Source organism: Acomys russatus, chromosome 31 (assembly GCF_903995435.1).
Source record: "Acomys russatus chromosome 31, mAcoRus1.1, whole genome shotgun sequence".
Lineage (NCBI taxonomy): Eukaryota > Metazoa > Chordata > Mammalia > Rodentia > Muridae > Acomys > Acomys russatus.
In genome coordinates this window covers 24,431,303-24,458,936 of record NC_067167.1, presented here as the reverse complement: position 1 = coordinate 24,458,936, position 27,634 = coordinate 24,431,303, and the positions used below count along the sequence as shown (strand labels likewise).

At 37.4% G+C, this 27,634-nt stretch overlaps 1 protein-coding gene across 2 annotated transcripts in view; it reads right to left on the bottom strand.

Moving 5' to 3' along the window:
* Mgat4c (MGAT4 family member C) overlaps nucleotides 1-27,634 on the bottom strand; it is a 621,187-nt gene that overhangs the window by 11,051 nt on the left and 582,502 nt on the right. The gene's annotated exons all lie outside the window — the stretch shown is intronic.

Sequence of the window (27,634 nt, the reverse complement as noted above, 5' to 3'; positions counted from 1 at the left end):
CTTATGGAGAAGTTCCTTTTCAATTCATTATATAAGAAGTTAGAAGTTGAAGTACGGCTATGATTTTGAGTGTGCTGTATCGTATTACATTGCACTATATAAATAAAAAATCCAAGAGTGTCTGAGGGAAAGTCTTGAAATCAAGCAAATGATAGAACATGGCATGAGTTAGAATGGAAGTCCAATTATGACACAGTGCTGAAAATAAAGCCTTGTTGGGAAATGAATATGAACCAGGAACTTGGCACGGCAGTTGGTAGGAATAGCCTGATGATGCTATAAACACTGAGCGTCTAAATCAGGACAAGTACTGTTGTTCCAGGTGTAGGCTCATCACACCCAACAGCAGCTGCTGTTCCACCCGCCCTGTGAAATGGAATTATGGCCTGAAAAAATGTAGGAGTGGCTCCTCCAAGGAGTTACTAGTCTGGAATTTCACTCAGAACCAGTTTTCCAGTTCACACAGGCAGAAATCTCATAATGCCTGTGTGGGAATAAATTTCAAAGATGCAGGAAAACAATGGAGGAACATAAAGTTTTGTTACAGTAAATTGTACTGGTTTGGCCTAAGAAGCAAATAACTGACAAAGGGAGACTGAAACATACGTCAAGGCTGCCAGCACTATAAGCCGGGCAGGATCTAAACGGATTCTAATCTACTCGTAAAGTAGCATAAAGTACTCTAAACCTCATAACATACATATATCCCAAGTACTTGCCACTATGATCCTCGGAGACTTCTCTCTCCTTCCCGTCAACTGTAAGCCGTCTTCTATCTCTCTATCTCAACTGTAAAACTTGGCTCTGCCCCCTCTCCAGGAAGTCCTGCCTTCCCCTTCCTGTCCTTCTGTCCAGTTAATTGGCTAAGCAGCACTTTATTGACAGTTATTACATCCACTCAAGACATTCCTCCACACTTCCCCTTTTTAGTCTAATGATTAAAAAAAGCTTTTACCTATACGATTATATCATTACACCAGTATACAATATACATACATAAGAACCACAAAACAACCACCATATTCATGTTATACTCATAATGTTTTGCTGTCTTCAATCAAAATAGAGACTAGAGAAGGAATAAAATTATTTAGCTGAGTAAAGAGGAAGTACAGGTTAGCAGCTTCCGAAATGAAAAAAAAAAAAAAAAAAAATGACAGATACATTTTGTTGTCTGAACAGTCACCCAAAACTCTCTATAACATTGGAATATCATCTTTAGCCTTCTGGCCCAATATATCTGACAGGCATATTTGTGAAGCAGGGACTATTGAGGACTGTCCTACCCTGACTTGGTAGAGTTTAGCCATTAACTCCACCTGCATCCAAGCTTGCTCATTTCAGGCAGAATTCTATCTGTGGCAGAAAACAAGGACATTTTTGCCCAGTGGCTGGTTTGTCACTCCATAAGGAGGTTCCTCGATGCTTATTACCTTCTTTGAGGCAGGCTGGGTGTTGCCAGGAGTCTACGTGTCTCATTTTCAAAGAAGCCTCAAAACAATAAAAAATTATTTAAATGTCATATTCTGTAGGTCTCTGAGGTTTTTGAAGACTTTATCTAAATATTTTACCTTATCTACCTATTGAACCTATGATGTATATTCTTGTGATAATATTGAATGGTACAATGAATTTAAAATAAACTTATTTTATATCAATATATAATATTCTATACCAATGAATTAAAAATAGCCTTGTGAGTAACAATTAAGGCCCTAAGTTGAAGAGTAGATTCAATAATCTACCTTTTGTCCTATCATCCCTATACATTTCTATATTCTCAGAGAAAAATCCCTGATTCCAACCTCGTTCTCTCTCTGAATAAAACCAATAATAACATAACCAATTCCCGATGATGATGAGCATCCACAGCCCAAAACCTTACCCAACCCCTCTTTAAGGGAAATGGGACTGTGTTCTCTTTTTAAGGCTTCTTCAGGCTGATTTGGGACAAATAATACCTATGTAAGGGCCCAAATAAAACTGCAAAAAATGGTTAAACAAGCTAGAGATAGCTTTTGTGGTCCAGTCCCTAAATGTTGAGAAATTCAGGCTTAATCAAAGTGCTGTCTGGGACAGTCTGAAAAGCTGGAACAATTGGAATCAGCAGCTTTCTTTGAAGCTGTCCTGGGAGCTGTTCTCTTCTTTTTTTTTCTTTTTTTTTTTTTTAATGTTACAAATATTTTAATTACTCTTTACAAATTCAAAATCTCATTGTTTGTTGAATTAAAGGAAATAAGAAGAGAACTATGTTTGCTACTGGATATACTTTCTTTGGTAAAAGTTCTGCGCTTTCAGAGGCTGTGTGGCTAAGGGAGGTCAGGCACCATGCAGGATGTCTGTGGCGGTTGTCCTCATGGTGAGTATTAACATTTCAGTCTCATTAGATCCCCAGCTTATATTTCTCTCAGAAGTCAGGGATAGAATCATGCCCACTATACCAACATTCAATGACTGCACCCAGGTATCTAGATAGCTGTGATGGTTTGAATAGGTATGTCCCCTATCGACTCAGGTGTTTGAATGCTTGGCTCAGAGAGTGGCACTAAGGAAAACATTTAATTGGGCCTGGTTTACAGTTCCAGAGGTTTAATCCACTATGCTCATGGTGGCATGGCACCATGAATCCACCTGTATAGACTATATATTTTATACTTTCTGTGGGCGTTCTCCTAAGGGGATGATCCTATGACATGCTAAAACACAAGACATACACTTGGAAGCATGGCAGCATCCAGGCAGACATGGTGCTGGAGAAGGAGCTGAGAGTTCTACATCTTGATCTGAAGGGAGCAGTAGGACTCTCTGTTCTACACTGGGCAGAGCTTGAGCAAGTATGAGTCCTCAAAGCCTGCCTCCACAGTGACACACTTCCTCCAACAAGGCCACACCCCCAACAGTGCCACTCTCTGAGCTGTTCTCTTCTGATGACGAACCCCAACCGAAGCGCTTCGGGATGGAACATGAAGAACGCAGGATGTCAGCATCTTAGCATGCTGGAGGATGCATCCTGTCGGGTCTGATCCAGCATCAGTGTCTGGTATTTTTTTTCTGAAAATATATAATTTCTCACAAGCATTATACAGTTCTGAAACTATAAATGCATGAGGTTTGTGGGATGCACAGAACAATCAAGGCTTGTTCTGTAGTTTGAATTTGTCTATGTATAGACTGACTTAAGTTAGCAGTCTCCCTTTCATCCAGGTCTGTTTTATCTTGACCTCTTTCAAAGAGGAAGTATATTATTACCATTATCAAAGAACATACAATCAGTATTTAACTGAAAACAAAACAAGATTGTATAGTTCTAAACGTCTTTCTCTATGCTCTGTGGCACCTGATGTAGGCCAGGCTGCTACCTGTCTATTGAGAAAATGTATGCCATTTTAGAAACAAGCCAGCTGCTCTGAGCAAAAGAAGAGGCATTAAGCTTTAAATAAACTTATGCATACCCTAAGCATCTTGTACCTAAGTTTTTTACATTTGTTGCAGGCATTTTTCTCTCACCCCTTCTCTCCATAGGGGGTGGACACTTCCACCTTTTAAACTAAATGTCTTTCCCTAGGCTCTATGGCATCTGATGAATAGGCTAGGCCACTACCTGTCTCCCAAGAAAATGTATCCCACTTTAGAGACAAGCCAGTTGCCCTGAGCAAAGGAAAAGGCATTAAGGTTACCCTTTAAAGTATATGAATTTTAGCCTTTGCATTTTTGGGATCTAACTAGGGTGACATGTACTTTGTCATCTGGAAGACCTCCGTGTCCTTTGCATCTGGTATGACTGCCACCTGTCTTCCATGAAAGTAGCTCATGTTTAGAGGGATAAGCCGCTGCCAGAGCAGTGACACCTCAACTCAGCATACACAGGCTTTTCGAAGTGGGAAGCATGTAGTTTGTATGTCTGTTAGGGAAAAATTTGTCAGTTTAAATCCTAAGCTGTTTTAGCAAGTAACTTAAGAGCCGAGGGGTCATACCCTGTGGAGACCAGGCTAATTCAGGACTCACACAGATCTATCTGTCTTTTTCTTCATTGTGTTAAAATTAGGAGTGTGTGCCACCACCGCCTTGCACAAATATTTCATCTCAATTCCAGTCAAAATCTACAAAAATTTCATGTAATATTCAAGAGTTAACAAAAGAAATTCTAAGTATTGGGTCAGCTGTGCCAATTTAGGCTTCAGTAAGAGAGGCCCTGTCTGCCATTATTTTGAATTTAGTTATTACTAATTTGCATAGGTGGACCCTTTCCAGAGAGAGCTGCCAAACACCTTGCAGCTAATAAGCTCTGAATTTCAGCTTTATCAATTCTATGGAAAAGAGTTTGGTTCCTTCTTCCCTTCTCATTGTTGGTAACTCAGCCTGCCATCTCTCAGCTTTCTGCCTTTCTTCCTAAACAACAAAAGCCAAGAAAAGGCCAAAAAGGATCCAGGAGCCTTCTGCCATAGAGACTTGGAGAGAAACCATAGCAGTATTCTCCCTCCCCTCCCAACCAAACTATAACAAAGTATTCTTTTTCAAGGTTGTGGATACACTAAATATGTTGGGTGCCAATTTGTTACAATAAATTGTATTGTTTCAGCGGAAGAAGCAAATAACTGCCACAGGGAGACTGAAACATACGTTAAGGCTGCCAGTACTAGGAGCCCGGCAGGATCTAAACTGATTCTAATCTACTCGCAAACTGGCATAAACTACTCTAAACCTCATAACATATATAATATATCTCAAGCACTTGCCACTATGATCCTCAGAGACATCTCTCCTTCCCTATCAACTATAAACCATCTTCTTTCTCTCTCTCAACTGTAAAACTTGGCTCTGCCCCCTTTCCAGGAAGTCCTGCCTTCCACTTCCTGTCCTTCTATCCAGCTTATTGGCTAAACAGTTCTTTATTGACAGTTGTTACATCCACTCCAGACATTCCTCCACAGATTTCTCTCAAGCCAAATTTCTCTACATGGCCTGTCTAGGCTCAAATGTTATACTTAAATTTTGTCAAAGAAGGAGTTAGAATGGGGGCTAAGAGTTTTGATAATTGGTTGCTTGGCTGAAATGGATATCAAAAGGTGGATCATCATGAATAGCTGGGAACATATTATCTTTATTTGTTAAGATAAAAGGAAAGAGCAAAAGGCTTGGGGAGAGTAGACTGCTAATGTGTATCAAGCATGCAATATATACCCTGGCAGGGAGGGGAGTAAGGGGGAAAATGGGAAGGAAGGAGAAATGGGAGGATGCAAGGTATGGGATAACAATTGAGATGTAATATGAATAAATTAATAAAATATATTTTAAAAAGAAGTTACATCTTTCACGGATACAGTGAGAAACATATCTATAAGTGATTGGGCAAGTGGGGAAAACACCATCCATATTTCTCTTTTTTTGGCCTAAAGTTAGAGTGAGACTTTAGTGCCTTCTTAAAAGGCACTGAAAGTAATTGCAATTCAGGGTTCAAGTGATTTAAAACCATCAAAATACAGGAAGGATTAGTGTCTTTAAAAAGAGCAAAAGTTAGTTATACTTTAAATGTTTGAGAAATAAATATATCTTAGTACCGGGTAAGGGGTTTTGTTCTGATAAATGACTTCTTTATACTGATAAGGACATTCAACAGCATTCACTATTGACTGGTCAGGTCTTTGCTACATTGCAACTACCAAACATCTCACAGTATTGGCAGCAACATGTGATTAAGTATTTTCAGGAAAGGAGAGAACACTGATTATAGCAAATTCACTGACCATAAGATCCTACGACCAGGCCATCAGATTTGTAATGATTTATGTAGGAAAAATATACATTATTCTTGTTATTGTTACATTCTGGAAGTAACTTAAACAGTTACTTTATGGTGATGAATAGCTTTTTAAAATTTTTTTTCATACATAGATGTACAGAACAAAATATGAGTATTGTGTATCAAAGTTGTAAGTCATGAAAATGCAAAAAGAAAAAAAAACACGATCAATTAAAACGGTTGTCTTGAAGAGTTTGGAGATGAGTATTAGAAGGCTTGTAAGCAGAGCTTGATGGGCTGTGCTGCTGGGAATTCAAAGCAGCAAACCTGTTAAACAATCAGGGAAAACCTAGAAGGTTTCCCTTTGTAGACTCTGAAGCCTTATTTCTGTGGATCTCTTGGGAGTCATGCTGTCTATATGCACTTTCTCTCCTTTGTATCTGATTGTGAATTCTTGTCCACTTTGTCAGTCCAAGAAATCAAGCCCAGTGTTTTGTATCCTTGAGGCATAGCTTAGAAACTTTTTCTGGAACACTAACATAATCATCATGTTTCTTTCCTTTTATCAAAATTCTTCACCCAGTTCTGCTTGCTACTAATGTCTAATGCCATTATTTTATAGATGCTAGTCTAGTGCTTCAGTTACTTAAGGAAATGAGAAACCTGGAGCTTTTTTCTTACTATAGCCATGGCGTCTTTCTGGTAAAATGTCTCCGTCAAAGTTTCATTTATTTTCTTGAAAAGTACTGCTTTACTGTTGACTGGCTTAATTTATTGCTTGAGACATAAAATTCAACCTGTTTTTCTTCCCATATGAATAAAGTAGTAAGTAAACAAACAAATGGACTATTGTAAATATTTATCTTTCAAGTTGAATCAAACATCTCTTAGAGTTACCTATTATCCAAACACCAAGGAATCAGTTGGAAAGTTTAGCAAGAAACAAATTACCATTGGTCACTTGTACTGAATTACAGTTTTAATTTTTAAGCAGATGTATAGAGCATAGTATAACAGTTGTGGATCGAAGGTGCATGTTATAAAAATGCAAAAACGTGATCAGTTAAAACTGGCTGCTGTGGAAGAGTTCGGAGATGTATGTTCGAAGAGCCCTTAGAATGCTGTAAGCAGAGTTTGATGGGCTATAGTGATGGGAGTTCAAAGTACCAGAAGCCAGCTAAAGATGAGTAGGACCATGATCTTGTCATGCTTGGTCTCTGCTTCCTGAACAGACAAGATAGAGTAGTTGTTCCATCAGCTTCTACAGACATAAACTGAACCACTTCAGTTAGCACGCCTTCCCTGCCGTGATAAACCATATCTCCTGAACTGTAAGCTGAAAGACATTTTGCTTTTTTATATACATCTACACTAGATAGAGAACAGGTGTGAGTTGAAGAACACACATTAACTAAAAAAAAAATGATAGCTATAGAAATAAGAAAATGACATTTATGTCATGACTAAAATCATTTTTTTAAAAACTTCTTAAAAATCCAATAGTAGTAAGACTTATACATCCTAAATTAAGTAAATTAAAAATCTTAAAAAAACAACCATGTAGGAAAGCATACTTCATTTTTAAAATCATAGTATATACCTTAGCTAAAAATGTTGCAATAATACATCAGTAGTATCAATTAATGCAAATAAGAAGCTTATGTTTAAAACAAAAAGATTTGTGCATATGTAGATAACACACACATAAAGATAAACCCTAGTGTTAAACTGAGTAACAAAGCATACAAAAATTGAACTCTTTCAAAAAGACTAGTAAGAATAGAATGAACAAAATAGAGTAATCAAGAAACACGAGGAACAGGGGTAGCTGGGTTGATTTAAAATGTAGTTGAATATAAGCAAGAAAAGTATAAAATTACATAATCATAACTTTACAATACAACATGCTGTAATAGTGAACAAGATATTGTCAAACGATACTGAGAAACTTTCTCACACCAGAAGAACTAATTCTAAAAGTAAAATATTGTAGAGTCATCTCACAAGAGATGAAAATATCCAGATATGGCATCAGCAAAGTGTGAATCTACACACAGAGAGAAGATGTATTTTGTCTCAAGCTATCACCATTTCAACAGCTTTTTCTGTTAAGCAAAAGAACTTAGAAAATCCACACTAGTCATTTCTAATAAAAAATATTTATGTGCTTTCATTAACAAAGCACATATGATATATAATTGTTTCTATTTTTCTTGTTAGATGCTAACAATAATCATTGAAAGTAATCACTCGAAGAAGGAAAAGCAGATCCTCTGAGATATTAGTGCTTGGTTATCACAGTGTGGTGTAAGCAAGAAGAAGAGGAATGAAGGAATATAAAAGCAAGATAACTTCTATGCACCATAAAGAGAGTTCTTTGGTGGCCTGGTGTGCTCTCTCATCTCAGACTTTAAGCTTGTTGACACTATGAGATCATAAGTCCTGAAGAAACTTAGTATAAATAGACAGCAAGTTGATACAATTCACCTCTACTCAATTACTAAAGAAAAATGCATTCATTAAACAAGTAAGCAGACTTACACTAAACTTTGGATCTAGAATTGTAAATAAATGAAAATGCATTAACATTATAAATGTTCATGTGTCATACTTCCACCTAAGAACACCAGCATAGTAAAACCTTAGTGTCTTAAACAGTAGTTTGGCTCCATATGTAACAGTGTCTTACTAAAATTCATTTCCTTAATGTAAGTACAATATTTGAGAGGAAAAACTCATAATTTTTCTTTATTTTAAATTTGGAATATAATTATACCACTTCTCCTTTCTCTTTTAAATCATTCATTTCCCCTCTGTCTAGCTTCTTCCATATCTTAAATAACATATATTAGGTTCATGTAATTTATACTACCATGATATGAACTATCTTCTGAAGGTGCTACGTAATCTTTTCATACCCACTCCTAAACAGGAGATGACATCACAGGCACCCAAGAACCCACTCTAGACTCTTGTGTCACTTGAAAATTTCTGCTAAGGTCTGCTGATGACTATCTCTGCTTCATCATTGGGAATAAATCAAGAAGTCTCTCTGCCGATGACCTCAGTTCAAAATAAGAAAACAGAGGCAGGAAAAATCAGCCATTCCTGACAGACCACAGAGGAACAGTTTCTGTGCCATTCAGACCCCAAGATCTGTGCATTGAAAAGACACATGCTAAACCCAGACTATGCCTTTTAGTACTTTTTTTTTTCTTCATGCAGTGGAGTATGGTATCTAAAGTCTCTTCAAAAGAGTGTTACTTATTCTTTCAGTTCTGGAATTAGCCACACTGTTATTTGTACTTATATTTAAGGAGAACATGAGATTCTGAAGAGGAGTGATAAGAATTTAGTTGTTAGGGAAAGCAGAGGCCTAAACAGATTTTGAGGAAATAGCCAAATACTTCTCTGTGTTGTAATAATTATACTTATTTCACATTTGATAATAATAATGACAACAGTGAATCATTTTCTTGTTAAGATAATAAGAAGTAACATAAACAAAGGGTTCATGTGGGATGGTGGGGCAGCTTCCAGAGGACTGTTCTACCTCTCTTCCTGCTGTGTCTGCCATGGCTGTGTCTACCAAGGGCATTCAGAGAAGTAGGTCACCCAGGAAATTTGTGTGCATTGTGACTGAGCATCTTCCTTGTTGACTGAAAACAATGTGCCAGTTTGGCGCATTCTATTTGAGACCACTGCTGATTTTACCCAGAATGCAGATGGAGGAAGTACATTTTAGTGTTACCAACACAAGACTGCTGACATAAAACCTTCAGCAGTTGTTGCACTGCTTAGCATGATATAAAGAAGCCTTAGGAGCCACACCCAGTCTCTAGATGGCTACCCAGGAGATCTGAAAAACCAACAAAAGTGGCCATACTCTCATTCTTACATGAAGGGAAAGTGCTTTAGCCCAGGGGCTTGCTTGTGTAACCCGGCATCCTTTGTAAGTGGTAATCAAATGATCACAAGGAAAGACCATTGCCAAACTAACCTTAACACTTTGAAGTTCTAGATGCCTGACTATGTCTATGTTTTATTTATAGCATTTATAGTAAGTGGCAGGAAGCACAAATTCCACAGCTCTGGACAGAAATCCCTTTCCGATGCTTAGCCTTGAAACTGCTGTAACATGACATTGAGAACGTGAGACATGATTGACACTTTCCAGTTAACTTAGATAAAATAGTTAAGGTCCTAAATGCATTTGTACAAGTGGCATTTAAAAAGAGGGTAGGGGGAAGATGAATCAAGAATACTTTAAAAAGTAATTATTCTTTCTGGACAATATTTATTTAAGAAGCTCCCATCCACAAATTTGTCGAATGCAGGATATCTAGCTAATTAGGACAGCCTATATGCATATATATATATATATATATATATATATATATATATATACACATATATATATATATATATATATATATATCACTCTATGCACACATATAAACATAATTATATAGTAAATATATATAATATATAATATGTGCGTGTGTGCATGCAATAATTCATAATGTTTTTTAGCAAGTCTCTATCCTTTAAAACTTCTGTTATATTGCTGAATCATCCATTTCTCTCAAAGGGTTGAAATCATCTATCCTAAAGCAATGTCTATGCTAGAAGATTTTCAAATGACCTAAATGACAGGAAAAGGTAATTTTTCCGAATACAGACTCCTGAGACAAAGATTTGGTTGAGACCAAACTTTAGCTTTGGTAATTAACACTAGGGAATTCACATAGTTTTGAGGGGCCTCTGCAGATCCACTATCACTGTATTGGGCTTCACATCATTCCCCAGGAAATCTCTTCAGATCTCCATGAAAAATAATGTTGGGCTGGCTGTCTCTAGGAAGTTAATACAGAGTATATGATAGATGTCATAGATTAAAAAATGGAGGGACTTTATCAACGAAGAAGGAAAGTCAAGCAGAGCGTTTTGCAATACAGCACTTGTTTGATCTTTTCCAATGGCTTCCTGTAATTTATTTTGTAAGCTGAAATTGTTTTTGTCCCTTGGTACTGTTGCACTGTCCTTTAGCACTGACATTCTATGAGTCTGTTTAAGGAAATGCCTCTCTCCATCTCCCCCTTCCATTGTGGCCTTCGTGCGTTGGCTCCTTTCCATTCCAAATTCCTGTATCGTAACCAGACATCAATAATGAAGCAACTCAAGTATTACTATCTTACTGAAGATATCAATGAATTCCAATTCCAGTTAGAAGCTGGTTTTCACATTCTGAACCCACTTTCTTATATTTCTTAATAGTTGCTGCTTCCATCCTTTTATTGGAGCTTGTGTATATGATTTCTCTTTAAGACTCTGAGGTTTGTTCAGTGTACAATACTTGTTTAAAATAATTTATTCATACTACTTGCATTCCTCATGGGGTTTTAGTAAAAAGGTAGCTGAGAGTTGGGTGCTGAAGTCTCCCACTACTAATGTGTGGGGTTCGATGTGTGATTTAGGCTTCAGTAATGTTTCTTTTACAAATGTGGGTGCTATTGAATTTGGGGCATAGATGTTCAGGATTGAGACATCATCTTGGTGTATTTTTCCATTCATGAATATAAAGTGTCCTTCATAGCTTATCACTAGCCTCAAGCTAAATGGAGAGAAACTTAAATACATCTTACTGAAATCAGAGACAAGACAAAGCTGTCCATTCTTTCCCAAATCTTCTCAATATAGTACTCAAAGTCTTAGCTAGAACAATAAAACAATGAAGGAGATCAAGGGGACACAAACTGGAAAGGAAGAAATCAAAATATTACTATTCACAGATGATATGATAGTATGCAAAGGTGACCCCAAAATTCTGTCAAAGAACTCCTGCAGCTGATAAATACCTTCATCAAAGTGGCTGGATACAAAATTAACTCAAAAAAAGAATTCAGTAGTCCTCATGTATAAAAAAGACAAACAGTCTGAGCAAGAAATTAAGGAAACAACTCCCTTTACCACACACACACACACACACACATGTATCTAGGTGTAACTCTAACCAGACAAGTGAAAGACTTCTATAAAAAAGAAAAAGAAAAAAAAAACTCATCAAGTCTCTGAAAATAGAAATTGAAGTCTATGTTCTATCAGAAGATAGAAAGATCTCCCATGCTCATGGATTAGTAGGATTAACATAGTAAAAATGGCCATTTTACCAAAAACATCTACAAATTCAAAGCAATTTCCATCAAAATGCTGACATAATTCTTTATAGACCTTGAAAGAACAATTCTCAACTTTATATGTAAAAACAAAAAATCCTGAATAGCTAAGATAATCTTGTACAATAAAAGATCTTCCGGAGGAATCTCCATCCCAGATCTCAAGCTGTACTATAGAGCAACAGTAATAAAAACTTCATGGTACTGACATAGAAACAGACAGGTGGATCAGTGGAATCGAATCAAAGACCTAGAAATAAAACCACACACCTATGGTCACTTGAATTTATACAAAGAAGCTAAACCTTACAATGGAAAAAAATATAGCATCTTCAATAAATGGTGCTGCCCTAACTGGATGTCTATGTGTAGAAAAATCCAAATAGATACCTATTTTATCACCCTTCTCAAAACTAATTTTCAAGTGGGTTAAAGATCTCAACATAACATCAGACACACTAAATCTGTTAGAAAAAAAAGTAAGGAATAGCCCTAAACTTATTGGCACAGGAGACAACTTCCTGAACAGAACACCAATAACTCCGGTTCTAAGATCAACAATTAATAAATGGGACCTCATGAAACTGAGAAGCTTCTGTAAGGCAGAGAACACTGTCAACAGAACACAATGACAGCCTACGGATTGGTAAAAGGTTTTCACCAACCTTAGAATTGACAGAAGGCTAATATATTACACACACACACACACACACACACACACCTCAAGAAATAAAACCGCCACCAAGCCAAACACGCAGTACAGAACTAAACAGAGAATTCTCAATAGAAGAATAGCAAATGGCTGAGAAACAAAGTAATGCTCAAAGTCCCTAATCATCAGGAAAATGCTAATCAAAGTGACTCTGAGATTTCGTCTTACACCTATCAGAATGGCTAAGATTAAAAACTCATGTGACAGCACATGCTGTTGAGGATATGGAGAAAGGGGAATGCTCTTCCATTTCTGGTGGGACTGCAAACTTGGACAACCACTTTGGAAATCAATCGAGCATTTTCTCAGAAAATTGGGAATAACTCTACCTCAGGACCCAGCTATATCACTCCTGGGCATATACCTGAATGATAGATAGTCCACCACACAAGGATATTTGTTCAAATATGTTCATATCAGCTTTATTTGTAATAGTCAGAAACTGAAAATAACCTAGATGTCCCTCAGCTGAAGAATGGATACAGAAATTGTGGTACATTTACACAATGAAATACTACTCAAGTGTTTTTTATTTCTTTTATAACTTTTACTTATTTGTTTATTTTCTTTTTTAAATAATTTATTCAGATTACATCTTGACTGTTATCCTCTCACTTTATCTTCCCTCTCCCTCTTTCACCCTATTCCCCTTTCCTAGACCTGTGACAGAAGGGTACCTCCTTCCCCACCATATAATAATAGATTCTCAGGTCTCATCTGAATAGCTTGCTTCCCCTTCCTCTGATTGTCAGCAGGCCTCCCCACCAAGGGGAAATGGTCAAATAAGAGCCAACAGAGTTCATGTTAGAGGCACAATGCTGCTCTACCCCACAGCCATGGAGAATGCACTTTCCTAAAGGCCAGGGTAAAAACACAAACTACTCAGCTATTAAAACCAAGGAAATCATGAAATTTTCAGGCAAATAGGTGGAACTAGAAATGATCATCCTGGGTGAGGTAACCCAGACCCAGAAAAGACATGCATGGTGCATACTCATTTATACAGGATAACCATACTATAATACACAGACCTAAATACGCTAAATAACAAGGAAGATCCTAGTGAGAATTCTTACTTTCCATTCAGAAGGACAAATACAATAGATACCAGTAGTGGTTGAAGATAAGGAACAGGAAGGGAAACTACCACAGAGGGCCTCTGAAAGACTCCACCCAGAAGGGCATGGAAGCAGATGCTGAGACTCGCAGCCAAACTTTGAGGTGGATCACGGGGAGTCTTATGGAAGAGTTGTGGAATAGAAGGACCTGGAGGGGACACGATCCCCACAAGAAGAACAATGGAGCCAACAAATCCAAGAGTGGGGGGGGGAGGGAGTAGGATTGCTATAGAGACTGATACACCATCCAAGGATTATGCATGGTGAGGACCTAGACCCTCTGCTCACATGTAGTAGATAGGCAGCACAGTTCCATGGTGGGTTCCATAATATGGAGAGTAGGGACTACTTCTGACATGGACTCTGGTACTCACTCATTGACCATTTCCCCCTGGTGGGGTGACCTTGCCAGGCCACAGACAGACCAAATGAGACAATAGGCTGAATTCAGATGATAGGGGAGAAGAGCTTCCTCTTTCTGAGGACCAGTGTAGGTAGGGAGGGGGGGATGAGGGAGGGACGGTGGTACTGTTAGGTAACGAAGTAGGGGGATACAATTGGAATGAAAATAGAACAAATTTTTAAAAAGTAAAAAAAAATAAAAACAAAATAAAATAAAAGATAGCTTATACTAACAAAATTATTTTTAATGCATGTGTAGAACTTAGAAGTGTCAGTAAAATACTAGCCTAGGAAAATCTTACTTTCCTTTATACAGAACAGCATTTGCTTTTTTTTAAAATTTTATTTAGTTTTTATTAATTTATTCTTGTTACATCTCAATGATTATCCCATCCCTTGTATCCTCCCATTCTTCCCTCCCTCCCATTTTCCCCTTATTCCCCTCCCCTGTGACTGTTCCTGAGGGGGATTTCCTCCCCCTGTATGTGCTCATAGGGTATCAAATCTCTTCTTGGTAACCTGCTATCCTTCCTCTGAGTGCCACCAGGTCTCCCCTTCCAGGGGACATGGTCAAATATGAGGCACCAGAGTTCATGTGAAAGTCATACCCCACTTTCCACTCAACTGTGGAGAATGTTAGCATTTGCTTTTTAAGTGTCCATTTTTAGAAGGAGTCCATCATACTGCCCAGGCCTTCTGAGAGCTTGCTATCATCCTACCTCCGTCTGAGCGCTGGAATTACAGATGTGTGCCAGCATGCCCAATTTGAGTAGCATCTTTAAAACCTTGCCCAACGACTTCTTTTTTTCGCTTAGCTCTTTTATGCAACCTCTATGTTCTTTAAAAACAAAAAGTCAAATGAAAATATAAAATTTACTTTAACCATTCACAAAACACCATAAACCTTCTTGCATTATTTATAAAGTATTCATGTGCAAAATGATAGTAGTGGCAACACTTAGTGTTATTATAGCATTTATTGAAATATTTTATAACTACCATAAGCTCATTTTTAAGGACATTTAGGAAACGAGTCAGGGAAAAATAATGTTTCTATTGTGAGCAATTAGAAGACCAATAGCAATATTGGATAATTTCTTTGTGCTTGAAAACCCACAAACACGTAATTTGCTTTTTCTTAAATCAAAGTACAAATAGTACAGAAAGTCTAGAAGCCACACAATTAAGAACAGATAGTCAAGAATGTATTCTACTTTCATTCATTTATTCACACATGTAAATATAGAAACACTCATTATGTTAATAGACTACTACAATTCTGTACTATATTCTTCATATTACTATTCATGGAAGCAAATTAGCCCACTTTGGAAAATGGCGTAATATCTTGTTTCCTTTAGGAAGCTGCTGGTACAATAAGTTTTTGGCTAGTTTTCATCAATGCAAGAAAAATACTCATTTATTAAGGAGTTGATGTGGATAGGAATTGACAGATGAGCTTGTACACTGTCAAGCTCTTTGCTTCAATGCAGGTGTCTGTGTTCGTAGTGACAACACCTTATGTTTCTAGAATTTGGGTTATTTGTTGCAAAGTACTCTTTCTTAATGAATTCTGTTCTCACTCTCCAGATCTTCTGAGTAAAAAGAAAAAAATCATATTTCTGACTCCTCCCCAGTGAAAAATATGTTATGGCTGCATGAGGATTTATCCTCATAAAGTACCAAATTGCTATCCACATAAATTAATGTTGTTACACTAATCTACCCTAAGGCACTGTCTTATAAGAGATTCCTTGCCTAGTAGGTGTTAAAAATTAACAGAATACAGAAGTAAATTACATCTTTAACTGCAAAGGTTTATATGTAGCATTTAACCTTACATTAAGGAGAACATGCTAAAAAAATATATATTACAGTCAACTGTTCATCTCTCTGACATGTGACACCCTGTGTATCAGACTTGCTTGGCTTGCAATTTTTTTAATGCTTGCCCAATTTGTTTTTCGCCTTTGCTTTGTGGAAGGCTGAACATGCCTTCAGGGCAGCAGTCAATACTTTCTGATGAATAGAAAGAAGGGTGCTGACATAGCAAAAGTCTCAGAAAGCTTTCAAAAAAAAAAAAAAAAGATTATCATTATATTTGGTACAAAAGTCTCAGATATCGATAGCAGCAAATGTAATTGTTTTTCCCCCGTCAGAGTTTTGTTGTCATCACAAGTTGTGCCATTCATTTCTGTCTATAAGTAGCAGTGAACTGAAAAATGATGGCAGCTACACCATTCCTTAGGGTTCATAGCAGTGCCTAGTGAGATTTATTTTTTGTGGCTCATGTTAAGTTACAATGTAGACCAAACTAGTAGCAATGACAAGATGGGGCTTTCCTTGTCAAGTGCTATAAAAACAGGAATTGTGAGAGTAAGATTGGAAAGACAAGGCATTCTTCTTTAGCACTCAAGTTAACTAAACGAAGAAAGCTACACTTACTTCAACAGCTTCCCTTTCAGGATGGCGTATCCCCACTGAATTATACACTTTATCATCAAGATTCGGAAAAAAAAATGATTTCTGACTAGGAGGCAAATCATAGTAGGAACATAAAACGTTCGTAACACAGCCTTTGTTTGTTCTAAGGGTCATTATAATCGTTAAATCTACTCTGAGTTGAGCTGGACACTAATGCAACAGTTTTGGTGGCAGTAACAATTATCTTAAAGGGATGCACTGTGCTCTTTGTGGACCACTTGAAAAATTAATGTGATATAGTATTATTATACTATGCTTGTATTATTCTACTTTCTGTTGAGCTAGTAATATACTCAAGACCTTCTACTTAATAGAAAAGTAAAAGATGCATTTATTTATTTATTTAAGTAGTGGACACTGAGGGTTTAAAATCGAGCAGATCCATCTCTGTTTGTGTTTAATGAGACCCACCTTGTGAATGGTATCACAAGTCTAAGTGTGACTGTGTAGCAAGGCAGAAAGCCAGATAATCACTCAAGAGAGAGGCTTACTCCTTTTTTTGGGGGGGGGGTAATTCATTTTATTTTATTGTGCATGGGTGTCTTGCCTAATGTGCATCATGTTCAGGTCTGGTTGATGCCCAAGGAGGCCAAGCCAGAAAAAAAATCACTAGATCAGTTGGAAATAGAATCAAGACTACTCATGAACCATCATCTGGGTGCTGAAAATGGAATCCAAGTTCTCTGCAAGAGTAAGTGCTCTTAATTCCTGAGCCAGCTTTCCAGATTCTGGGAATATTTATTTAAAAGGCTTCGTTCACAAGAAAACTAACTCCACAAACCAACCTGGATCACTTCTGAATGCCCTCAATCAAAATACCTCCTATTTGACTTCAGACCTTACAGCTTCTGCAAATTCCTCAACACTACAGCAGACGCTGGGCTTCTGGCATAAGACTCCTGCAGTAGGAAACTGCATTCAAGTAATAGAAATATTTATGTTTATTATAAAACACAAGTTCCATTTCAGTATAAAAAGCAGTATATAATAGAGGGAATGCGCTAAAGGGGTGTGATAAGTGACTGGTTTTAACCACAGAAATCTTGTCTATCCTCTTCTACAAAAGGATGTTGGTCTGATATACTTTGATGCTAATTACTGCTTGCTGTCTCTGTACCCCAAGGTTGCTATGTAACCTTGCCTAAGGAACTTCCTGTTTGACCAATAAAGGGCCATCACACCTGGGGAGGGCAAATGGGATAGGCATGACTAAGGTTTCCAGGCTTGGGGAGACAGAGAAAATCTTGGGAAGGAGGGAGACCAGGGGAGAAGAGAGGAAGGAGGAAGCTCAACGGGAATTATTAGAAGCAGATGGCATAGGATTGGGGCAGGGATGGGATCCCTGCCCCACTATGGGAAGTAGTTTAGGGGATTAGTATCTGCCCTGCCCCAGATTAACTAAGGCTATTTTAAAATACACCAGGTGTCTGTTTCATTGATTGTTAGCAGGATAGAAAATACCATCATAATAATTATAGGGCTGATAATGAATGTTATTAGGTTTATGGATAAAATAACCTCAACAAAAGGAGCTTAACAGAGACACAGAAAACAAATGCTTCCAAATCAACTTAAAAAATGACTAGTTCAGTAATATTGAATCATATTAATGTGTAGATTCCATGGTATAATGATTAACACTCTGGACTCTGAATAATATTAGTAACTGTACCTTGAACATGAATAGTAACAAATAGGGCAGATGATTTTCATTACTGCCCATGAAAGGCAAGAAGCGTGTATGCACACTTACTGTAGAAACTGTAGAAATGTAGAAACTATCTTGTTAAGATCACCAAGCATACCAATATGCCAAAATCAGGTAAACTGCCATGACTCCAGTAGTACGGAATAACAAGCATGAGTAGAAACGATACACTCAAATATATTTCTGTGTTCAAATAATATACTTAGAAAATACTGTTTTCCCTTAGGTAACCATTGATTTTCTGAAGCTTGCTATTAAATTCTAAAACCAAAGAAGTCCACAGTAAAAATTCATTACCCTCTATTTAGCATTTTTCCCGTTTAAATAAGTATTGAAACTTAACTAGGTACAATGTATCTGTGGATGGAACAATGACCACAATCTCTTATCCAGCAAATACAACAACAAGAAATATATGTGCTTTGGTTAGAAATAATTGCTCCCTCCTGTATACTTTGTTTTTCCACTATTCAAGAGATACAGTACAAGGTAATACACACACATAGACACACAAGGAAGAGAATACCATGAGGAATTACACTGAGATTTTGAAGATATATATTATTGTCGTGTAACTGTGGTTTGGGCCAGACTTCTTTTTTGTTTGTTTGGGTTTTTTTTGTTGTTGTTGTTTGTTTCTTTGTTTGTTTTTTTATTTTGTTTTGTTCTTTGTTTTTCAAGTAAGGGTCTCTCTGTGTTAGCCTTGGCTGTCCTGGACTCACTTTGTAGACCAGGCTGGCCTCGAACTCACAGAGATCTTCCAGCCTCTGCCTTCCGAGTGCTGGGATTAAAGGTGAGCACCACCATCGCCCGGCAGCCTTTTTAAGGAGCAAATGCTAGCTGTAAAGAGTTCCTCTTCTCTTCTATCTCCTTTAATATTGTGGAAAATTACTACTTAAAAATTTTATGGAAGATATGGTTACAAGTGTAATTCATAATGAACAGCCCGTTTTCAGTGTTCTATTTTGATTTAATTTAATTTTACATTGTGTGTGTGTGTGTGTGTGTGTGTGTGTGTGTGTGTGTGTGTGTGTTTCACATTTGGAGTTCAAATAACAGCTTGTGGATGTCAGTTTTTTTCTTCCATGATGTGTGTTCTAGAGATCAAATTCGGGTTTCCCGGCTTGTCAGCAAGCATTTTATCCACTCAACAGATCAATTATGCAATACTTTAAATAGAAACAGAGAACTATAATGATGACTCAGTGGGTAGAGCATATCAGTTGTGATAACCTCGGTTCAGATCCCCAGAACCCACTAAATTCTTGACACAATAGCAAGACCCATGTAAAAGCCAAACTGAGTAGAAAAAGAAAGAAAGTCAGTAACCTCAGAGCACCCCGGCAGGGAGCTAGAATGCTGAGAGAAGAGAGTTTCTGTACACCCAGTGGAAATCTAGCTTAGTTTACACAGAAGAGAACTGCAAGAGAACCTGTTTAAAACCAGGCGGAAGGCCAGGACTGACACACCAAGTTTTCTTCTAACATCCACACTCATGTTATAGCAGCCAAGTGCCCACACTCTACAGGCACACAAACACGTATGTACACCACCACACACATGCATAAACATAGCACACACAGACACACACACACACACACACACAGACACACACACAGACAGAGAGAGACAGAGAGCGACACAGAGAGAGAGGGGGGGGGAAGAGAGAGAGAGAGAGGGAAGAGAGAGAGGAAGAAAATATTATGAGCAATTACTTTGAGATTTGGAAGACAAATGCTAATTGTCTTCTAACTATAGTTCGAGGCTAGCCTTCTTATGGAGCAAAGGCTAGTTGTCAGGTGTTCCTCTTCTATCTCCTTTCACATTGTGTAAAATTACTGCTAATATTTCTTATGGAAGATATACTTACAATTACAAGTGTAATTTAAGATTATATACATTTTTGATATATCAGGCTCCATCTTAGCAGGCATAAAGGCAATGATGTTATTAGCCTTCTACTTGTTTCTAGTGAATCGAGACAGTAGTTTCCATACTTTTTTTTTTTTTTTTTTAACTAGAATTAAGAAGGATCTTCTCCTATGTTCTACTGTAGCATTGTACTCTAGAGATATTGGGAACAATGTCATATTCACATTTTAAATATTTTTAGGTTAAATATCTTTTATTAAAGTCAAGATCAAGATGAGGCCCAGCTATAGCAATGGATATATGACAGTTTTAATTTAATTTGTTTATCCTCAAACAAAAGCAGCATCACAGTTTCATCTTTCTTTCCTAATCACAATTTTTCTTACCTAGGCTATAAAGTGATTTTTAATATAGAAAAATGAATTTTAAACGTGAAATATTAACATAGATTTATTGTCAGTCTCTTACACGTAATTTCTATGTCGACTTTTCAGTCTTCCTGTTTCATTTCCCATGGTATGAATTGCTTTATTGATTAGAAAGCTGTGGTCTGAGTGCATAATGAAAATCCGTAATGAAAAACTCAATTTAGAAAAAAGTTAATATTCTCAACAGTGATAACCAATTTTTTATGTTCAACATTTAATCTATCCAGCAGCATTTCCCATATGAAATCAAAATATCACTGAGTTGTGATATTATGTAGATAATCAATTAAATTGAAAGAATTACATAAAATATATCTCTCAAAGGCCTACCTCTAGTGGGTTCAAACTAAAAAACTAATATTACTAGATTCAATAGTTAAATATGCCAATGGAGAATTAAGCAGTTTTGTTAAAATATCTTAAGTGAGAAATTCATAGAAAACTATTTATACATGTGTTTGGAGAATTGTATGTAAACTATGAGTAAATGTACTTATTAAAACTTTAAAAAATCACTTAAATATTTTAAGTTTTATGGAAATTTCTCGCATGAAGGCACTATACTATAAGACTTCATTATTCATTATTGTCTCTTTTAGTCTTCCTGGGGCTCAAATAAGTGACAATAATATGTTTATTTTTATTAATAAAAACAATAAAGGGCATAATGGATATGTATCAAGTTCTATGAGGGTTTCAAAGCTGTTTCAGTTCAAACCAAAGATGTATATGGCTCCCATGACTTGTGTTTAGTCATTATGTGTTCATGCCTCCTTTAAACACTAGAAGTGATTGATCATCAACCACATCCCCATTCATATGTGTATACATGTGTATAAATGCATATCTAAAATTTAGCTAATGTTTTCATTTTCATTGTGTAATATTGTTAAGTAGGAAGAATTAGTACAAATACATTCCTACATGTATTATTTTATATGTATATAAATTCAGAAGTTACAATGGAATTTTTATGTTACTGATCTTGAAATCTTATGTCTTTTCTAATATAGGATTAAAAATAAGCCAGCTATTGTGGTTCATCTACGTAATTGCAGTATTTAGGAGGTTAAGATAAAGGTATTTCCAAGTTTTTGAAGCTAGCCTGGCTTATATAATAAACTCCTGGTGTGAGAGAGAGAGAGAGAAAGAGAGAGAGAGACAGACAGACAGACAGACAGACAAAGAGACAGAGAGAGGGAAGCAAATGCTATAAACATTATATAAACATTATAGTAATAGTAATTATAAACATTCTTTTTTTACTACTATCCTGTACTTTATTTATAGGTAACAACTTTTCTTATAATGTAATTTTTAGAAGGTTTTTATCTGTATACACATTATACATATATGTGCACACATGCTATTTCTATTTGTATTTTAAAACAAATTTACTGAACCATGGTATATATTTTTAATGTTTAATATGTACTCATATGCACACTAAATTATTGAATAATCAGCTTGAAAGGCATTACTCTAGCTCTCTCCCTTTAAATATATATACATATATATGTGTATATATATATATATTCAAACCAATTTCTATTATGAAAATTCTTCTCTATCAAAATTTATGTATAATTTTATATTTAATTTTTAGATATAAATTTTAGTAGAGCCTTTTCAGTGTAATGATTAGTGATACATACTTTCAACTCTCCAATCCCGTAGAATACCCCATGTATTGCATATATTAGGGTAAATGATTCCACATTTATGGTGAACATCTAAACTAGATCACTTATCCAATAAATTTAAGGAGATCTGAATTATTGCTTTTGACAGAATAGTTAAAAACGTTTTCTTATATTTTCCAATCTGCCTGACTGTAATTCCTTCTTGGTCCACTTATAGGAGGAGGAGTTGTCCGGAGTGGAGGGAAGGTGGGGGTGAAGGAGAGAGACAACTAAAATTAAGGGTTATTTGAAAAGTAGTAGGAAGACCTAATGGAGGAAAAGCTGCCTAAAATCAAACACACACACACACACACACACACACACACACACACACACATCACCTGAGTGAAATCACCACCAAATAATGAAGGAGAGAGCTTTAGCTGGCCATCTCTTATCAGCGAATGAAGGGTTCAGTACTAGGAATCTCTACTATGTCTAATTTATTTATTGGCCAGAAGGGTCCCATGAGAATCCCCAAACCATGTCGACTGTTACTGCAAACACGACAAATTGCTGAACACAACACCTACACAACTCACTGAATACGGAGAGAGAGAGAGAGAGAGCTGGGGCCTACATGGATATATGCTTCACTTCTATTTTCAATCATCGTTGATGCAGGAAGTTACTCTACATGCTACAAAAAGAGAAGCATAAATACCAGCTCACGAAAGAACCTTTTGATCTGCATTGCTGCACTGTGGGGCAGCCAACCAATATCTGCTTTGACTTAAGGCTCACTCCATAATGGATACTGATTGGGTGACCAAGAATCTGACACTAAATAGCTTAGGGACCTAGAATGAAATCAAGTACTAAAATGCTTGCAAAAGTAAAACATAGCAAATGTAGGAATAAAATGACTCCTAGTAACATTTGGCTACACTCACATATCAATGCCTTGTTTTGCTGTCAACAGAGACATATCATCCTGTAGCATATAGGATAAAAATAAAGAGGTCTACAGCCAGGCCTTATGGATCTATATGTTCATATAGAAGAATATTCATATATAAGAATGTTTAAGAGGAGACAGAAAGAGTGTGAGAGCCAGAGGATGGAGGGCAACAACAACAACAACAACAACAAAAACAAACAAACAAAAAAAAAAAAACAAGACCCTCTAAATTGAAAGAGCAAAGCTGCTATGAATTCCCAGAGAGTGAGGCACAGCTGCAGAGGTCTGTACCAGGTTCTCTGCACGTGTTTGTGTGTGTGTGTGTGTGTGTGTGTGTGTGTGTGTGTGTGTGTGTGTTTCTCATTTAGTGAACACATAGGATTCCTTAGCGTGTAAACAAGTCGGTCTCTGATTCTTGTGCCTTTGCTTGGGCTTGTTTGGTTCTGTCTGTTTGTTTTGTTCAATTTTGATGGGTTGCTTTTTGTTTTATTTTATTTTTTCTTAGAAGTCTACTTGTTTTCTAGTTGACTAAAGAAAGGGAGTGGATTCAGATAGGAGGGGACGTGAGAAGAAACTAAGAAAAGGGGAAAATGTAATTATGATATAGTATGTGTGGAGAAATATATTTTCAATAAAGGGGAGGGAAGGCAACAACAAAGTGTTTGTAAATGGTAGCACTCAACAAGTGAGACAATCTGTATAAGAAATATGAAGAAAATCTCATCTGCCTTGGATTTGGTTTCTAAAATTCCTATAAGCAAGTAAATAATTCCATATTTTGAAAGAAAATATTGTAAGGGAAACATGTAATGAAACATGATTATATATTTTTATATTTGATATTTATTTCACCCTAAAGGAAATAAAGGTCCAGTCCAGTTATTGAAAAGGAATGAACTATATGTAGTACTGTATTCATGAATATTTTCTAGATACTGTTTTCCTCTACTTATTTTATATTCAGAAAAAACAGTTCCTAGTGACTATGTTGAATCATTTAATCATGAGGCATTACTTTAAAATTTTATCTTTCCTGTATATAAAATATTTTGCACTTTCACTTTATGATTCAAAACCTGGTTTCTCGCTAATGAGACATTTTTACTCAAATGTTTAATGATTAAATAAATAGCTAGATAATTTAGGAAGAATAAGAACTCCGTCCCCCTCCTTTTAAGTGTTTTTTATTTTCTTTTATTTTTGTTGGTTTGTTTTGTTGTTTCAAAAAGCTTGATTTTTACTTGGTCCAAGACTTGGGAGGGGCTCCAGGGTGGTTTCAAAGCTGCCTAGTGGCTTAAGAGGGTCATTCACGTGGAAGATCTAAGATTGGCTGGTGCAGGGATGAGGAGGGAACCCCGTGGAAGGTGAGGAGGCCTCCTAGTTGTGCTTGTGTTTTGAGACAGGGTTTCTTCGTGTAGACCTGGCTGTCCTGGACTCCCTTTGTAGACCAGGTTAGCCTCTAACTCACAAAGATCTGCCTGTCTCTGTGATCCAGCTGGAATGCAGACTTGCTCTGCATTACAGTACGATCTGGCTAGAATACAGACACGCCCTTAGCACTCACCTTTAGTCCTAAACAGTAAAGGTAAGATTAGTTTATAGAAGGAAATGTAGAGACTAAATCAACACCATTTTGTGTTCAGGGCCTGAGCACCTGACCCTGCTCCCCACCCGGAGTTTCCAGAGAGAAACACAAACACACAGCTAGATACTGTTCCTAGGAGCCTGGGGCCAACCAATCAGAGCTACAGGTCACAGTGACCGGAATAAACAAAAAATTCCCTCCTGTAGCCTGGCCTTGGTCCCCTCACTTAGCCCTGGTCACACAGCCAATTAGCTTAAAGGTCACCTGTTAGCCAATCAAGTTTGTAATAATCACTGTTGCTGAAGTCTACTTCTGTAAAGGATATAAAAACTCACAGTTCTTGCTGATCAGGGTCTCCTCCTTCCCAAAGGCAGGTAGACCCTGTCTCGACGGATCAATGAAAGCCTCTTGTGTTTACATTGGTCTCGGACTTTGTCTCTCATTGGGGCTTCCAGGAAAAGACTCTCTGACAGGAGTGCATTGGCCAGGAAGTGAAGCCCCTCTGTGAGAGAGGACTCTGGACAGAGGACATTTGTGTGTCTGCTCTGCAGAATGTCCCTTGTTGACTCTGTTACATTTGTAGTTTAAATACAGGACAAGAAACACAAAAGTCTTAATATAAAAGTATCTTTGGGACCTGTTACTTGTTTTTAAGTTAACATTTTTGTTATAGATGATAACCAGTAATTTATAGTCAAGGTGTACAGAATATAATAAATTTATACATTTAAATAAAACAAGTTGAATCTAACACACAGTGGCCACATATATCAATGCATTTAAGATAGACAAAACCCTTTAGCAGCTATAATGTTAAGGGGAAAATACCTTGTTGTCTGCTGAAGCCAATGGATACAGGCAGGAGCTGGGGCTTTTTAGTGGTGTTCTGGATCGGGTGACTACTGGACCATGCTTGGGGGGCCAGGCTTGCAACCAGACTGCAAGCTGGAAAATAGCTTTTACCAAGGCGGAACAGCAGCCGCCCAAAAGCCCTGTCACAAGCAGGTGGGGAACAGGGTGTGCCTCTGTTGGCTGATCGTTCAGGTGTTTTCAGCCAGCAATGGATCAAATAGCCCTCGTGTTTGGTGCAGGGGTCCCCAGAGGGCTTTTTATGCTTGGGACAGGTTCTTCTCCCCAAGACTCAGCAACAGCCGAGGATTCAAGCAAGGAGTGGGAGGCACCAGGCTTAAGCTGTCAGGTTTTCAGTAGGTAGTGGAAAGCACTGGCCAGAATTGTACCTGAGACGTGGACCATTTCAGAAACTGAGTTGGTTACAAGTAAACAGAAACATAAAAGGACCACACAAACAGAAATAAACTGGTACGGCAAGGCAAGAGGAAAGAACCAAAATTCAGAACAGCAGACTGTCTCGAGAGTCAACGGGCTCTATTATGTTCTGCCAGAAACCAAACTCACCAGACCTGGTCTGGATGTCCTACAAAAGATTTTTAGTCACAAGAGTCACACAGAGACGAAAAAAAAAAAAAAAAAAAAAAGCACAAATCAGACTTCCAGATGCACATAGGTAGAGAGACCTTGGCATTTCACCACACTGCAGAAGTAAACTGCCCAGTTTCCCAGACAAACTTGAGGTTGAACGAGGGCCAACTTGTTTAAAAAAATCTTATATATATATATATATATATATATATATAAGATTATATATATATATATGAATGAACTGGAACTAAGTCCAGAGGACTCTTTTATTTTATCAGTCAAATTTTTTTTACAAGGACCATAAACAGAAAAGAATACAAATACACATAGACCCATTTCGCTAGTTACCAAGGGAAAAACTGGGTTCGGAAAAACTGGGCTAGCTGCCAAGAGATAGCTGCTTTTACAATCAGTTACCGAGAAAAGGAAAAGGAAACTTGAGAGCTGGCCAACAGGTAAACTGGTCAGCCGGTATGGAAATGCACCCTCTCATAGAGCCGAGCCACAGAGGTGGCTGCTGAGGTAAAAACAAAACAAAACAAAAAACTGATAACTAGTGCAGAAACACGCCCTCTCACTGAGCCGGGTTACCAAGCAGGCTCTAGGTGGACACTCTTCTCTCCCCAACAGGGACTGGAACATCTTCTAAATGCCCCTACAGCTGTGACCCCATAGCCTGTCCACTTGACCACCTCTGTTAAGATACTGAGTCACCAGGGACACCAGCCAGTGGTTAGCAGTAGCAGAGTCTTCTTGCAGAACAGGATTCAGCGGAATTTTACATTTCAGTTCTCGTTCCTGTAAGCAAGAACTTGGGGAACCAAGTTAGGTAAAAATGGGCAGACCCATGATGGAGGGTTCTTGATGAGTTCTTTTCAGACGACTATGTATGGAATTTGGTCTGGGTGTCCAGTGGACCCGATGCCAAAAACAATCCACTTCACAGACATGGTTGTGGCTAAGTCAAAAGTTCTTGTGGCTGGCCAGCCAACACCAAAAGAGGGCCGTTCTGCAGATTTTTTTTTTAAACTGACAGGGATAGGTCATGAGCTCTAGTTCTTCAGTCCAATGGTCCATCACTGCAGTCAAGGGAGTAGTCTCTGTCTGTCCCATAGTCTTGAGTCGATCAAACACAACAGTCCAGTCAAATTACAAACATAAAAGACAGGGAGAAGAATGCCACACACTACTGCCACTGGTGGGGGCAAAATCCAAACCTGTGGGCTGAGGAAGGCCTGAAATCCCTCTAGGCACAAGCTGCTCAGGTGCTGGTAGAGAGGTATTCTTGCCGGAATTCTTTTTTTTTTTTTTTTTTTTTTTAACTGAACAATAGCTTTATTTTTTTTTAATTTTTTATTAATTTATTCTTGTTACATCTCAATGTTT